At 34.2% G+C, this 16385-nt stretch overlaps 1 pseudogene across 1 annotated transcript; it reads left to right on the top strand.

Moving 5' to 3' along the window:
- Positions 1–3104: 3104 nt before the first annotated feature.
- Positions 3105–5266, top strand: LOC111525485 (annotated as a pseudogene). The gene has a single exon (XR_002726120.2). The product of XR_002726120.2 is annotated as an F-box only protein 7 pseudogene (transcript).
- Positions 5267–16385: the final 11119 nt, after the last annotated feature.

Genomic DNA, 16385 nt, shown 5'->3' on the forward strand with positions numbered 1-16385 from the left:
AGCACATATCAAAATGGAAATGATTCAAATCTGAGAACAGAGAAATCTTAATGGTATAAAATGGCCTGTATTTTGAATGATGTTTTTCTTGTTACGAGTGTATATAAATTTATGAACTCTATGAAGGCTACCAAGCTAAAATAATGAAGTTTAAAATATCAGATGCTCTTTAACTTAAAATGGGGTTACACTTTATAGACCCATAATAAGTCAAAAGTATCATTAAGTTAAAAATGCATTTAGTGCTGGCAATACAGCTATTTAAATGATTTTTTGACTTTACAATGGTGTGAAAGCCATATGTATTTAGTAAAAACCATAGCTCCATGGGAAGTCCTAAGGAGCTCTTTGATTTACGATGGGGTTATATCCTGACAAACTCATCATGAAATCGAAAAAAACATAAGTCAGAACATCCTAAGTCAGCAACTGTTGGTATTTAAATGCTGAATTTAGTGGTGCATAGATGTGCCATCTAGATTTTTTAAATGGTAATTATGTACCAGTCAAATTAACTAAATTCTAATGTGTTTAAATTATAAATCTCACATTTCAATGTTAAAAATTGTAAATATTAAACTTTTAATACCACAGGTATTCAATGAAATCATTACATTCCCAATAAATTGTTTTCTTGAATTGTCTGACAGTTTTCTTCTGGGTCAGCACTATGAAAGAATTCCTGATTTCATAATGTTCATTGAAAATAGAAATGATTTTCACTATGTTAACTCTCCTTCCAGAATTTTTTACAAAGTCATATTTGTCTTTTGTCAGGTATATTGATATATAATTGTTTGTATATGTCAGGTCAGGGGCAACATTATCATAAAAGCAGAAATAAATTCCAAGATGCCTGCTTCGAAGATGCTTTTTTCAAACGAATTTTGCTACAGTAGAAAGCAAATTCATGCACGCATATGTGTGAGGGGATTTTTCACAGTATGATAGCATAATATAGTTAGTATTCACTTTTCCCAGAATAATATAAAAGCCAAGCGTGGTTATTACAGTTTCAGTAAAGAATGAACACTGTATCAATAGGATGCTATACTGATGAAACTACAGATCATTTCCAGATAAGTTGAAAAGTAATAAAATTGGACTGGTATACTTAATGTATCCCTTTCTACAGAATTTTTTTTTGTCTACCATTTAGAAAATAACAACATGGTATTACAAAAGAAATCACATCATCAACTTTGGTTCAAATACATACTTGCAGCTGCTTGTTGTATAAAGCTTTTTTTAAGAAGATTCTCATCCTTCATTTTTGTAAGTCATGTGTTGAATAAATGGTTTTATCCAGTTTTCTTACCTAAAAATGTATTTGTTTTAAAATACATTTTGAAGTGTAATTACGTTTTACAGTAACATACATTTTATTAAATATTTCATTCAAAAGGGTATTTATTGTTTCTTTAATGTATTGAATCATGTGCTAAGCATTTTTCACATGTGACTAAAATAATATAACTTCAATTATAACTTGTAAATTATAAGTAAAGGATTTTGCACTATTAAAAAAAAAAGAGTAAGTTACTTTCACAGTAAACCCTATAATAGAATGTTAATTTGTTTCTGTCTAAATGCAAAGCCAAGTACTTTTGGACTTTCTCTTCCATCTTTGATGAAGCAGTTAGAATCAGACCCATGCACCCCTAGTTCTTGAAGAAATAAAAAAATATATATTTTAAAATAAAAATTAAAAAACAAGAAACAAAGCAAGGAGGAAAAGGAGCAACTTAAAGGGCACTGAAGAATTAATGAAAAGAAAAGACAGGTCTTGAGAGGACAAAATCTTGGAGAAGCAGGACCACACTCAGGAAGTCAGCCAGCAGTTCCTTTAGGGCATTTTCAGATTCTTTACTCATTGCAAGAAATTGAGCATCCATGCAAGACACTTGGTAAGCCAGAATTGGAGTGAAAAGAAAGAAACAATGAATGTAGTGTCTCACATTCTGCTGAGCATAGCTTTAAAATGTGTTCAGATTTCTAAAGTACATGAGATGGAAGGCAAACAGCAGAAAAACTCAGAGATGCAGAGACATTTGGACAGTCGGATTGCTGGTGAGAAAAGTATGGGGATTCTGTCAAAATTAATATACTATATGAGCTGTGATTTATCCAACAAATACGCTTTAAGCACTATGAATGCACAGGGTATTGCACAGAAGAATGATTTCTGCTGAAAAAGGAAAATCTGTTGATCAGTAGATAATTAGGGGTTTCTGATAAATGAGTAAGGATTTGAACCATTTTCAAATGCCTTCTCTTAGGAGTCAATTCCCACATACTTTATCATATGAAATTAGACATTATCTCTCAAACGATCCTAAAGTATTGGACTCCTGCTTCTGTTACATCACCTGTATTAGTACAACTTAATTATATTTAACTTGCTGGACTGCTTCCTCTTACCAACTTCTGAGTTGCACTGATTTTATTTATTTTATTTCAATGACGTAAAACAATATGTGTAAATGATATGCTTATTTATTTAATGAAGAAGATATTTTAAATATTTTAGTAGATGAAAAGATTTCATAGTTATGGAATTGCATTTGTCAGGGTTCTCTAGAGGGCCAGTACTAATAGGATAGATGTATATATAAAAGGGAGTTAACTAAGGAATATTGACTCACATGATCACAAGGTGATGTCCCACAGTAGGCCGTCTGCAAGCTGAGGAGCAAGGAAGCCAGTCTGAGTCCCAAAACCTCAAAAATACAGGAGCTAACAGTGCAGCCTTCAGTCTGTGGCCAAAGGCCAGAGGCCCCTGGCAAACCGCTGATGTAGGTCCAAGAGTCCAAAAGTTGACGAACTTCGAGTCCACTGTTTGAGGGCAGGAGGGATCCAGCATGGAAGGAAGATGGAAGCCAGAAGACTTAGCTGCCAGTCTAGGCCTACCACTTTCCTCTTCCTCTTTTATCCCAGCCATACTGGCAGCTGATTAGATGGTACCCACCCAGATTGAGGGCGGATCTGCCTCTGCCAGTCCACTGACTCAAATGTTAATCTCCTTTGGTAACAGCCTCACAGACACACCCAGGAACACTACTTTTCACCCTTCAATCCAATCAAATTGACACTCAGGGATCGGCCGACCCCGAGAGGCCTGGCTCCTTTAGGCCGCCAGCCGGCTTCCAGCTCTCGGGGTCCGCTCCAGGCGGCGCCCTCAGGAGTGGGGCGGGCGCTCATATTCCAGAACCCGACCCGCAGGGCGGCCACGGTGGCGTGGCTGTTTCCTCGTTTCGCCTCAGCAACCCCTCAGCTCCGGTAATCGCCGGTCCGGGGTTGTAGCCGTTTGGGGCTAGAGCTGCTCAGCCCCGCCGCCGTCCCCGTCGCTGCCTCCGGGTCCAGGCCCCACGGGCCGCCTGCCGCCGTCATGAGGCTGCGGGTGCGGCTTCTGAAGCGGACCTGGCCGCTGGAGGTGCCCGAGGCAGAGCCGACGCTGGGGCAGCTATGCGCGCACCTGAGCCAGGCCCTGCTGTGCACCTGGGGGTACAGTTCTGATACCCGATTTACAATTACATTGAACTACAAGGATGCCCTCACTGGAGATGAAGAGACCTTGGCTTCCTATGGGATTGTTTCTGGGGACTTGATATGTTTGACTCTTCAAGATGACATTCCAGCGCCTAATTTACCTTCATCCACAGATTCAGAGCATTCTTCACTCCAGAATAATGACCAACCCTCTTTGGCCACCAGCTCCAATCAGACTAGCATACAGGATGAACAACCGAGTGATTCATTCCAAGGACAGGCAGCCCAGTCTGATGTTTGGAATGACGACAGTACGTTAGGGCCTAGTCAAAATTTTGAAGCTGAGTCAATTCAAGATATTGAGGATATGGCAGAGGGCACAGGTTTCTACCCCTCAGAACCTATGCTCTGTAGTGAATCGGTGGAAGGACAAGTGCCACATTCATTAGAGACGTTGTATCAATCAGCTGACTGTTCTGATGCCAGTGATGCCTTGATCCTGTTGATACATCTTCTCATGTTGGAGTCAGGTTACATGCCTCAGGGCACCGAAGCCAAAGCACTGTCCATGCCCGAGAAGTGGAAGTTGAGCGGGGTGTATAAGCTGCATTATATGCATCCTCTCTGCGAGGGCAGCTCCGCTACTCTCACCTGTGTGCCTCTGGGAAACCTGATTGTTGTAAATGCTACACTGAAAATCAACAATGAGATTAGAAGTGTGAAAAGATTGCAGCTGCTACCAGAATCTTTTATTTGCAAAGAGAAACTAGGGGAAAATGTAGCCAAGATATACAAAGATCTTCAGAAACTCTCTCGCCTCTTTAAAGACCAGCTGGTATATCCTCTTCTGGCTTTTACCCGACAAGCACAGAGCCTACCAGATGTACTTGGGTTGGTCGTCCTCCCATTGGAACTGAAACTACGGATCTTCCGACTTCTGGATGTTCGTTCCGTCTTGTCTTTGTCTGCAGTTTGTCGTGACCTCTTTACTGCTTCAAATGACCCGCTTCTATGGAGGTTTTTATATCTGCGTGATTTTCAAGACAATACTGTCAGAGTTCAAGACACAGATTGGAAAGAACTGTACAGGAAGAGGCACATACAAAGAAAAGAATCCCCCAAAGGGCAGTTTGTGATGCTCCTGCCATCGTCAACTCACGCCATTCCATTCTATCCCAACCCCTTGCACCCTAGGCCGTTTCCTAGCTCCCGCCTTCCTCCAGGAATTATCAGGGGTGAATATGACCAAAGACTAACACTTCCCTATGTTGGAGACCCAATCAATTCACTCATTCCTGGTCCTGGGGAGACGCCCAGCCAGTTCCCTCCACTCAGACCATGCTTTGATCCAATTGGCCCACTCCCAGGACCTAACCCCATCTTGCCAGGGCAAGGCGGCCCCAATGACAGATTTCCCTTTAGACCCAGTAGGGGTCGGCCAACTGACGGCCACCTGTCATTCATGTGACTGATTTTTAATTTCATTTCTGGAGCTCCATTTGTTTTTGTTTCTAAACTACAGATGTTAACTTCTTGGGGTGCTGATCTCGAGTGTTATTTTCTGATTGTAGTGGTGAGAATTTTACTCACAGGAGCCTTTTAAGAGATATATTTACAGCCCTAGGGGTGGTGTGACCCAAAGGTTCCTTTGCGGCAAGGTTGGCCTTGGGAATAGTTGGCTGCTGATCTCCCTGCTCTTGGTTCTCCTCTAGATCGAAGGTTGTTTTCTGATGCTGTTCTTACCAGATTAAAAAAAAAGTGTAAATTAAAAAAAAAATGACATAAATGATATAAATGATATAAAAAATTAATAACTTTAATAAGTTAAACTAACTTTTTGTTTTTTTGTTTTCTAAGTCATCGTTTTTGTTTTTTTTGTTTTTTTTTTTTTTCTTTGTTTGTTTGTTTTTATGTCCAAACAGGAGTGAGGTGGCCAGATCAGGATTTACTGCAACTTCTAATTCCTGGCCTTAAGTGATCCTCCTGCCTCAGCCTCCCAAAAAGCTGGGATTGCAGGGAGCCATCACGCTGAACTAAAATAGCTTTAAATAAACTGATCTAGTTGTGTTCTAAATTGGTTTTGCCTGTAACCTGAGGTCACAGAATCTTTACATTTTCTTTTTCTAAGATGTTACTTTATCAGTAGATAATGGACTAATTTTTAAGCTTTAGGCAGACTATCTCTGTTCTTTTCATTGTGCGTTTGTGTTGATAATTCCATGACTAATATATGTATTACTTTAAACAAATTGTTCAATAACATATGACTTTTCTTTTCCAGGAAGATTCAAAAATTTTCTTCATGTCACAAAATGCTACAACCCAGACAACAGTGCCGTTATTATTTTTAACCGGGGCTAATAAAGATATCTTCATTGTTTTGTTTTGTTTGGTTTGGTTTTCCTAAATATATGCATTAGCTTGGTGAATTATGCAATGTTACAATCTTTAGGGTATATAAAATCTACCACCAACATTTCAAAAAACTAGAATAATCAAACAAGTTCTGTCTCTTTAATTAAAAATACTTTGTTCAGTATAAAATTTCTATTATAAATAGAATACTTAAGATTATATATGAGAAGAATTTATAATTATTTGAAAATTTAAGAACAATGCTGGTATTCCTAATTATTGCTTTTGCAAAATCTATACCTATGTTTAAACTACTGGTGTAGATACACACACACACACACACACACACACACATTTCCCACTTTTTAAAATTAAAGTGTTATTTTCTAACAATCTGACAACCCAATAAATTCTGAACTGTTTTTATGGTGCTTTTTCATTATGTTTTTTTGTTGTTGTTGTTGTTGCTTGCTTGCTAATTACTTTTTTGCCCAATTTCATTTGCAGTTTGAATAAATAAACTGTAACTTTCTGCCTGCAGGTTACTAGAGGAATAGTCAATATGCAGCTGTAATAAAATCATAAATTTCTTTGAACAGGCAATTTCCAACTTATACTTCCATAAAGGGTTTTTAAATATCTACTGTTAGAGAAACAACTTTATAGGACCTGCAAAGTTTTATGCCAATTTATAAAGCTTAGAATCATAAAGATGAAGTAAAATGATTGGTTGGTATATTTTGACATAGAAAAGAATAATTTCAATGACAATGAAAATGACCCTTTTTCACATTTATTTGATATATGTGCTTTTTAAATTCAGTGAATGAGAGAATTGGTTTTGGTAATCATTTAACTGTATGTTACTGGTGTGTGTCATCCAACTAAAAATTTTGATAAACTTGGCTAATTTTGATAATTGATTTTCAGAGTACAATGTGAATTTTGGTTTTGTTTTCTAGCCAGCAAAACATATTTATTATAGTGAACAATTTTGGCCTTTGGGTTTTGTTTAATAAAATTCTGAGTAAATATTAAAGCTCCTTTCTGCATTTCCAATTGAATTTTCCCAGTACTGAGATTAAATAATAATAAATGTATAAAATCTTTTTACAACATGATAAAATATACACAGTACTAGTTTAATATTAAAATATAAAATCCTTTTTGGGAAATACAGTCTCATTTGCACTTGTAACTTTTTAGTGATTTTTTTTTAAATCTTCAATTTCATATGGAAGTATGTACATCAAATGGATACTATTGCATAAAAAATTGTGAAATATTTATTAATGTAGTGACATATATTTGTAATTTATTTGTTTAAAAAAGGCATAAAGCCTGTCAAATAACATTTGATTTTTGAAGTATAGGCACATTCTAATTAAGTTCATATTGTATTCTAAAATATTTAAAAATTAATTACTTTCTAAAAATACAAAAGCAAATTCCAGATAACTAACTCCTCAGAAATGATGGCAAAAGCTGATACTTATTCTGTGAATGTCTTCAGACTCAGAAAAAGGACACATACTACCTCTTAAAGTAAAAGTAGGGTTATTTCTCCCCTTTAGAAAATTTTGTATTAAATGTAACATGGAGGTGGTGATGTCCTAGATATTCTCCTTATTCAATAGTTTGGAAATATTTCATCAGCCTCTGCAAAGACTCCCCACTGGTTCTGGTTTTTGATAACATTGAAGTGCACATAAGTTCAGCATTTTTCTGTTTATGTAGGAGGAAAGAAGAAAGAGGGCTTCTAGAGCCTGTTAGTACTGGAAGATGTTTATGGACAAGGGTCATACTCCTGGGGTCATCGCTCTAAAAACTCTTGGATAATTAGGCTAAAATTTGCATAAACATCAAAAATTTGAGATGCTTATCTGAAGTAAGTTTTTTGAGGTCATTTGCACAATTTTACTGTGATGAACATCAAGGGGCTCTGAGAACAAACTAGAGTATTGTATCAATTTTAACAAAAGAATAAAAAGCTGAGAAAAACAGAAAACTACATATGCATAAAGATAATTTTAAAGATGGAAGAATTATAGGACACAGAATGGCAAGTAGACATAAACATTAACAGACAAAAAAAGAATGACTATAAAGAAATATATTTTGAAAGGTAGATATGTCTGGAACAGGAAAATAAAACACCATGCATCATCTAACTTAGTGATTCTGTATAAGTTACTAAAGATGATGAAATATAGAATAATTTGTAAATGTTTTTAAAATTTTAAATAGGTGAAATAATTAACAGGCCAATTCATTATTCAGATAGAATCTAAAAGAACTGCTTTAAACATATTCTGATAGTCACTTTCACTTAGAAATATTATTTGAATATGAACAATTTATAATAACAAGTTTTTCTAAATAAATTAAAAAAGAAACAAAAATTTAAAAAGTTTTGTTAAGAAATAAATTAAAAATTAAGCAAAAAGCTTAATTTTCTGATGTACTGTTTTTTCAAATAAATACAAAAATAGTCTCTAGAGACTTAAAGGTTATAAAATCAATTTACTGGATATTTTAATTTATTCATCTACAAAGGAAGGGTAACATATTTTAAAACCATTTATAAAAATATAGGAAACTTTGTGATCTTATATGCAGAACACAAATGAAATTTATGAAGAAACTACCATATTTTGGAAATAATTTTGAAGATATGTGAAGCAAATACTATTATTTTGCGAAAAATAATAGTTTTACATTTATTTTTCCAAAAAACAATTGGTAAAACTTCTGTTAGTTTTTACAAAGAATTAAAAAGCTTCATAATGGAAGTTGTGAAACTTAACTGACTTCATTGTACAATATATCAGATCATTTCTTAAGCAACATATTTTTTCAGACCTGAAAAATTATTCAGAACGTTTCCTTGTTGACCGTGGGCCCTGGCAGCATCACCATATGCTAGGGACAGCATTAACTGCTTATATATTGTGGAACAGCATTTACAGACACAATAATGACTTCTCAAAAATGTCCACATTCTAACTTGCAGACACTGTGATTATGTTAGGTTATAAGGCAAGGGGGAATTAAAGTTGCAGATGGAATTAAGTTTGCGAATAAACTGGCCTCAATATAAGGAAGCTTTCCTGGATTATCCAGTGAGACCAATGTAGTCACAAGTAACCTTCATAGTTCAAGAGGATGGCCAATGAGGACAGTCAGAGGGAGATATGAATATGGAATAATGGTCAAAGAGATGTAGCATTGCTGGCTTTGAAGATGAGGAAAGAAGTCCTTGTCCCAAGGACTGTGGGTGGCCTCTAGAAGCAAGAAAAGACAAGGAAATATATATGTGTGTGTGTGTATATATATATATTTGGTGAGGGTTGAGACCCTTCAAGAAGAATACAGTCTTGCTCACACCTGGACCATTAGCCCAATAATACCCACATCAAAGTTTTAACACATAGAACTACAATATAATGTTCTTTTATTCTTAATTTTTATGGATACACAATAGTATGTTTTATAGGGAGCATATTATATTTTGATACAATCAAATGATGTGTAATGATCAAATCAGGGATTGGGATATCCATCACCTCAAACGTGTATTTCCTTGTCTGGGAACATTCCAAATCCACTCCTCAAGTTATTTTTTAATATATAATAAATTACTGTTGATTAATGTCACCTTATTGTGCCAGCAAACACTAGATCTTATTTATTCTAACTGTATTTTTATGCACATTACCTATGTATTACCTTTCCCCCACTATCTTCTCTGGCTCTGATAATGATTATTCTATTCCCTACTTTCATGACATACATATATATTTAGCTCCCACGTGTGAAAAAGAATGTTTGTGATAATTTGTTGTGGTAGCAATATAAAATGAATACCAGTTTATAGACTTTAAATTTTAATTTTCACTTTGAACTTCCACACATGCATACATATACATACATAGTTTTTAAAACATATATTACACAATTTAACAATTCATTGTGATGAGCCTGTTACCAGTACTCAGATCAAGAAATATAACACTGTTAATATTTCCAAAAGCTCACTTCTTGTGCCTCTTTAATCACATCTTCCTCCTTGTTTCCCATAAAAAGTGATAATCATTTCTAGCTTTTTATTTGGTACAGTGTACACTGCTGGGGTCACGGGTGCACCAAAGTCTCAGAAATCACCTCTAAAGAAATAAGAAATCACCACTAAAGAACTTGACCAAACAATAACTGTTTCCCAAAAACCTATTAAAATAAAAAATCTGCTTTTACATTTTATATAAATAGAATCCACCTAAGATAGTTTATATGTTAGTGTTTTGCAAATGACCCATACGGCATATGATTTTAGTTTTTGCATTTCAACTGTGTATTACATTCCAATTTAGTATAATTTCATAATTTATCAATAATTCTCATAATTTTATATTCCAATGTTACTATCAATGGACACTGGGTTAATTCTAATTTATGAATAACCATCATCTATGACTATTTTTCATATAAGCATCATAGTAAATATACTAATGAGTTGCAGTAGAATATTAGGTAAGGAGAAAAATTATAAGAAGTGTGCACAAAACCCTCATGTATAAAAAATCGCATAGCTGAACTTTTTTAGATCATCTGAGTTGAATATGTTTGCTTTGTTTTGAGTTTGTAAGTACTTTTCATTATTTGTCTATTGGTAGTTTGCTTGTATTTATACTACTTGAAAATCATAGAGTTCTCAACTCTGTAGCTCAATGTTGGTGTTTTACATCAGTTTTGAAAAACTTTCAGCCAGTGTTTATTTTGTATTACCACATCTGATTTACACTTTTTTTTTTCCTCTTGTGGGAGTACAGTCACACATAACTTAGGTCTTAGATTCATGTTGTACATGCCTTTTAAACTTTGTTTTTGTTCTTTGTCTTTTCCAAGCTTCAACTTGTATACTTTCTATTAGCCTATCATTTATTACAACAGTCCTCTTCACTGTTGTATTTAAGCTACTGTCACACACATATATTGACTTGTTATTTCACGTTTTAATGTTAGAATTTTTACCGATAGTTTTCCATGTAAAATATTATATCTTGTTTTGTTTGGGGAAGGTCTATTAGTTTTAATTTATGTGACTATATCTATGATTTCAACATCTAGATATGGCTCTGTTTCTATTTTTCTGCAATGTCTTTTGTTTTTTGGTCTTGTTTCCTGGCATATAATTTTATTGCATGCTAGATCATTAAGAGCCTCCAAAAATAATTTAATTTTCTATCTGGCAATAGAGTATGACCAGATCACCTTGATCTCATAAGAAATTTAGTTAGGTGGAGCCTGGACTTTACATTGTGTTCATTTTTTCTCAGTACCTCAAAACCAAATGACATATTTTCCTAGAATGTCACGTTTTTGTTATTGTTTTATCTTGCACTTTAGCCTATTAATTCATCACCATATTTTCAGCTTTTTCATGCATTTTAGGCTTTTAAATAATATTTTACATTTATGTTTTTATTTGTTTATAGTAGCAGTGTGATTTTTAATAATTTAACTCTCATTAAGGCATGCATTGTTAAATTACTTCTGCTCTCTTTCTAATACACGTTGTTGCATACATACTTATACTTTTTTTTTTTTTTTTTTTTTTCAGACGGAGTCTAGCTCTGTCGCCCAGGCTGGAGTGCAGTGGCGCGATCTCGGCTCACTGCAAGCTCCGCCTCCCGGGTTTACGCCATTCTCCTGCCTCAGCCTCCCGAGTAGCTGGGACTACAGGGGCCCGCCATCTCGCCCGGCTAGTTTTTTTGTATTTTTTTAGTAGAGACGGGGTTTCACCGTGTAGACCAGGATGGTATCGATCTTCTGACCTCGTGATCCACCCGTCTCGGCCTCCCAAAGTGCTGGGATTACAGGCTTGAGCCACCGCGCCCGGCCTTTACTTATACTTTTTTGATGTTTCTCATTTTTACACTGACCCTGAAAGTACACATTTAAAATATGTTTTGCAGTATAGCAATAAATCCTTATAAACATACATTATAATCCATTCAGGGAAAAATGCTGTTTACATAATATATGTATTAACATTTATTTAATATAACACAAATGTAAAATTTATGGTTTGCAAGTTGTGTAAATGGTAGCTCTGTTCAAAAGGATTTTCTAATCATTTCTTCAGAGTCCTGAGTTTTATGGTGTAATATTTTTGAAATAATAAATAAAAATAATTTTGCTCTTATAAAACCAGAGATGGTCCCCTACTCAGTGTAAAATACAAGAGATTCAGAAAAGTAGATATCCTAGTTTAGTCATCTATTTGCTAAGAAAGTACTGAAGAACTATTGTACAATAAACCGTATTAGAGTGCTAATAGCCTTTGTCTAAGAACAGATACATACACCTCATCTTTAAAAAATATAAAGGCTATAAACTCAATTTATAATAGCTATATTTTACTAATTCATTAATATAATTGAATACTTATTGTTTTAGGTTAATCTTTTTGGATTTAGAACATATAAATCTTTAGAATTTTCATTTTATAATTAATTGAGTTGGTGAAATCCTATTCACCTTGGAGACTACTTTTCTGATTTTTTACATTTTTCTAAATACTAAGATTCTCAAAATGTCATAACTTAAAATTATAAAATAAAAAATGACCATGACAGGTGACTTCACATGCAAAATTGGAAATTGGTAATAAATTAATTCCTTTGTCTAATTTCTATGTCAAATCCAGCTCATTTGCACTTGTAAAACAAAGCAATAGGTATAGACAAACTATGATCTCAAGACATGAAGAATTATCATTATAGAGATTGTAAATGTTAAATACTCAAGGGTATATAATCACATATAAATTTATTTTACTCTGCCATGCAGTTGCTTAATATTCCTTAGAGATTAGTTTGCTAAGCCACATGTATTATTATAGTTCACAGAGGCAGTATGTAGGACCTGTGAGTATCTGTGATATATGAAATGCCTTATAATCTATATTTGTTAATAGGCCACCAGTGACTTCTAGCTCAAGATTTAAGAACTGGATGTCTCATCAGGAATAATTCATAAGTGGTCAGTGTTCTGCTGATGTAATAGCATGACCTTGATCCTAAAACCAAATCATGATTGCAAAATAATTAATTCCATTCAGTTAATCCACATTTGTGGTGATGAATGACATCATTTATCAAGACATTGGGAAGTAATTTAGGAAAATTTCTTATTCTAATCCTTAACCCCTCTGCTACCCATAGTAAGGGCAGATTTGTAGGGTCAGGTTTTGCTATGTCTAGAAGGAGATTTATAATCATTGTTCCACGCTGCTTGCATAATATATAAGTCTTGGGAATATTCTAGCTATGTGCTTTCATTTCTGCTATAACTACAATATTAGAAAACACTGAATTCATGTGCACTTTGTCTTTGGGAAATCTCAGATCAGGGTCACCCATGACCTTAAAATTCTGCCACAATGGGCTTTCTTTCATGATGGAACTTATAATTTTTAATTTTTAAAAGAAATTTTCCTGAAATAATTAATATATTACAATTAAATGGGCTATCCTCTGTGAAGCAGAAATGTTTAATGTATTTCTACTCCCCCGTACTGATTCTATCTCAAATTTTGGTACGGTATTTTATTATCTCAAATATTGACATGTATTCAAAATGAATAGGTCCCTATCCCCATTATCTATATAATGAAAAATCCAGGAATATAAGACTGAAGATAACAGATCACTGTACAAAACATGTTGGGATTTTGAGATCACTGTGGCAGACTAATTGTACAGTGTATCAGGGTCTAAGAAGGCCTCCTTCCTGAAGGTAATCCATTTTCCTTGTTATTAAAGATGATTGTACAGCTAATTAGATGTTCTTTCTCTTTGTTGATAGCTTAATACTTAGTTTTATTTTTTTATGAGACATTAAATACATGGTGTAATTTTATGCAATACACCCTTTAAAAAGTCCAAACTATACCTGCTAGTTAAAAAAACTATAAATCATGTAACACCATCCATTTAATTTGTTTCCCTTCCTTTATTAGGCCCTCAGAAGCAGTGGGTTGTAGTAACTGTACCTCCAGGTCAAGGAACATAAGCCACATTCTGATTTACTCAATTATTTACTACCGTATATCCTGGTTTCTTACTTCTATTCTTCTCTTTCATCACAGGCAATGATTATAATTCCTTTAATGTTGCTCTTAATTTATATAAATGTTTTTTGGTTATATGACATTCTGTTCTGTTTTCAGACAATAATAGGTTTTTGGGTTGTATCTGCTTTTTTGTGTGTACATTTGCTATGTTACTTCTAACTGTTCATAGTACTCCATGATTTCTGTCTAATATATATTAGGCATTTCCACTTTAAGCAATAAACACCAAACTTCCCTACAAATTTCTATTTCCAGAAATAATACTGGAATAAGCATCTTCACCCATGCTCACTCGTGTGGGATTCTTTGAAATAAGTACCCAGAAGCAGAATTGTTGGACCATACCATTGTTTTGCACCTAATTTTATACACAGTGGCAATTTGCCCTCTAGAATGGGTGTGCCTTCCACACTCACATGAGTGGTGTGTGAGGATTCCACTACCCCTATATTTCGGATCAATATTTGTCTTATACAGCTTACTAATTTTGCCTTTCTGATTATTTTAAAGACATTTGGTATTTCATTTCAAATTTTCCTTATTACAAATGAGATTAGAGGTCACTTTACACATTTTTTTTGAATTCTAGTATTTCTTTGAATACTATTCATTTTGTTGTTTTGTTTGTGGGGGTAGTTGTTAGTTTCTGTTCTCTCATTATATTCTACTCTATGTTTTGCCTTTGTCAGGCATTCTTCACTGAAATGGAAATATTTAATTTTGATGTTACCAACATTTTTTGTGTTTCAGTCCTCATGTCTTTCTCACTGTGTTTATGAAGACTTTTCTCATGCTGAAGTACATTCCATTTGCAAGCATCTGAATGAAGTCAAACATCAATAATATTAGTGGCTGTATTATTTTACTTAAATCTCTGTACATTTGTTGACATCATTTTTTTCTATTGTTGTCAAAGTATTTTCTTCAGTACAATATATGTACTTTTGAAGGCAAGGACTGTGCCATACTCAATTTGTATGCCCAGTGTCTAGCAGAGTGTCTGGAATATAAGAGATTCAACATCAGTATTTATTACAGTAATGTATTTGGAGCTATGGCACTAGATAAAGGAGGGGGAAAATCTAAAGTGAGGTAGTTGCTAGGGATGTGGTCAGATAGAGTCTGTGCAAATCTTGTGGTGAGTGCAGCCTCCAACTAGGTTCATTCCAACTGAGTTCATCCCTGTGGTTACCCCAAAGTCATTTCCTCTCATTCATCTAATGTTGTACCTTCCCACTCCTTCTCATGAAAGGAACAACTTTTACTCTGAGCTGTAAAACGACATCTAGGATACTCAAATGATTCTGAATTTATCAGTGTATTTATTTTAGTACATAATTTAAATTAATTTGAAAGAAAAAAAATAGTTCCTGCTCTTAAGCATAAACAATTTCCTTAGTCTTCTCATTCCTAGTTTACTTCATGAGAAACAGAGTGAGCATTCAGATTTTAGATAGGTTCTTGGGTTTAAATTTCAAATCTGCTAGAAACTGCAAATATAACCTTAGACTTAGGACATTTCCTTAAACATTAATCTTTCTCCCCACCCCCATCTTAAATGAGGGGATTCATAAATGCCTTTAGCATAGAACCTGGAGATATAGTGAGAGCTCATTAAATGTTAGTTAATAATCATAAAGATAAAATTAGTGAAACCAAAAGAAAACTTGCAATCTGAATTGTGATAGACCTGAAACCATCTTTACTCCTCTAACAGGCACTTCTAATACATATGAATTTTACGAGTGCCTTGGACAAAAAGTTCATTAAACACTGATAACTGAGCTGTTGTAAAATCTTTAATTATCCGAAATGTCAACTTCACTCATGTTATGCCACTGAATAACATAAATCTTTACTGTTTGCTTCACATATTGGATATATATCTTCGAAAGTTCCCGTATGTTGTACATTTAAACGATCCTTGTTTTTTAATACTTTGAAACTGATACTGCAGAGATACACAATCTAGTGACATGTTATAATATAAATGTTTAGAAATAGACAATTAAAATAATATATTAGTTTTATGTTAACATTTGTGTCCTTTATCTAGTAATAGATAATATTTATCTTTAGCCATGGCAATGTGTGTATGTTTTAAGGACCACATTTTTTTCTTCAGGCATTTTTTTGCTCCATTCATTCTGCTTTACTTAAATTCAAAACAGGAAGATAAAGAGAGACTTCAGTGTCTGGATTTGCATTAATTATGGATCATTTTAATCAAGATTTTAAAATTATTTATAATAATAAAATATTATCAAAAATGGCATTCTGCAGTTGTCTGCTGTATCTTCTGCATTAACATCATTTCCATCTCAAATGAATCTTAACCATCAGCTTAGAAATATGCCATATTTCTTGTAAAGTGATTCCATTATTTTCCTCCAGTTTCTATCCT

This window comes from Piliocolobus tephrosceles, chromosome 1 (genome assembly GCF_002776525.5).
Source record: "Piliocolobus tephrosceles isolate RC106 chromosome 1, ASM277652v3, whole genome shotgun sequence".
In the NCBI taxonomy this organism is placed as follows: domain Eukaryota; kingdom Metazoa; phylum Chordata; class Mammalia; order Primates; family Cercopithecidae; genus Piliocolobus; species Piliocolobus tephrosceles.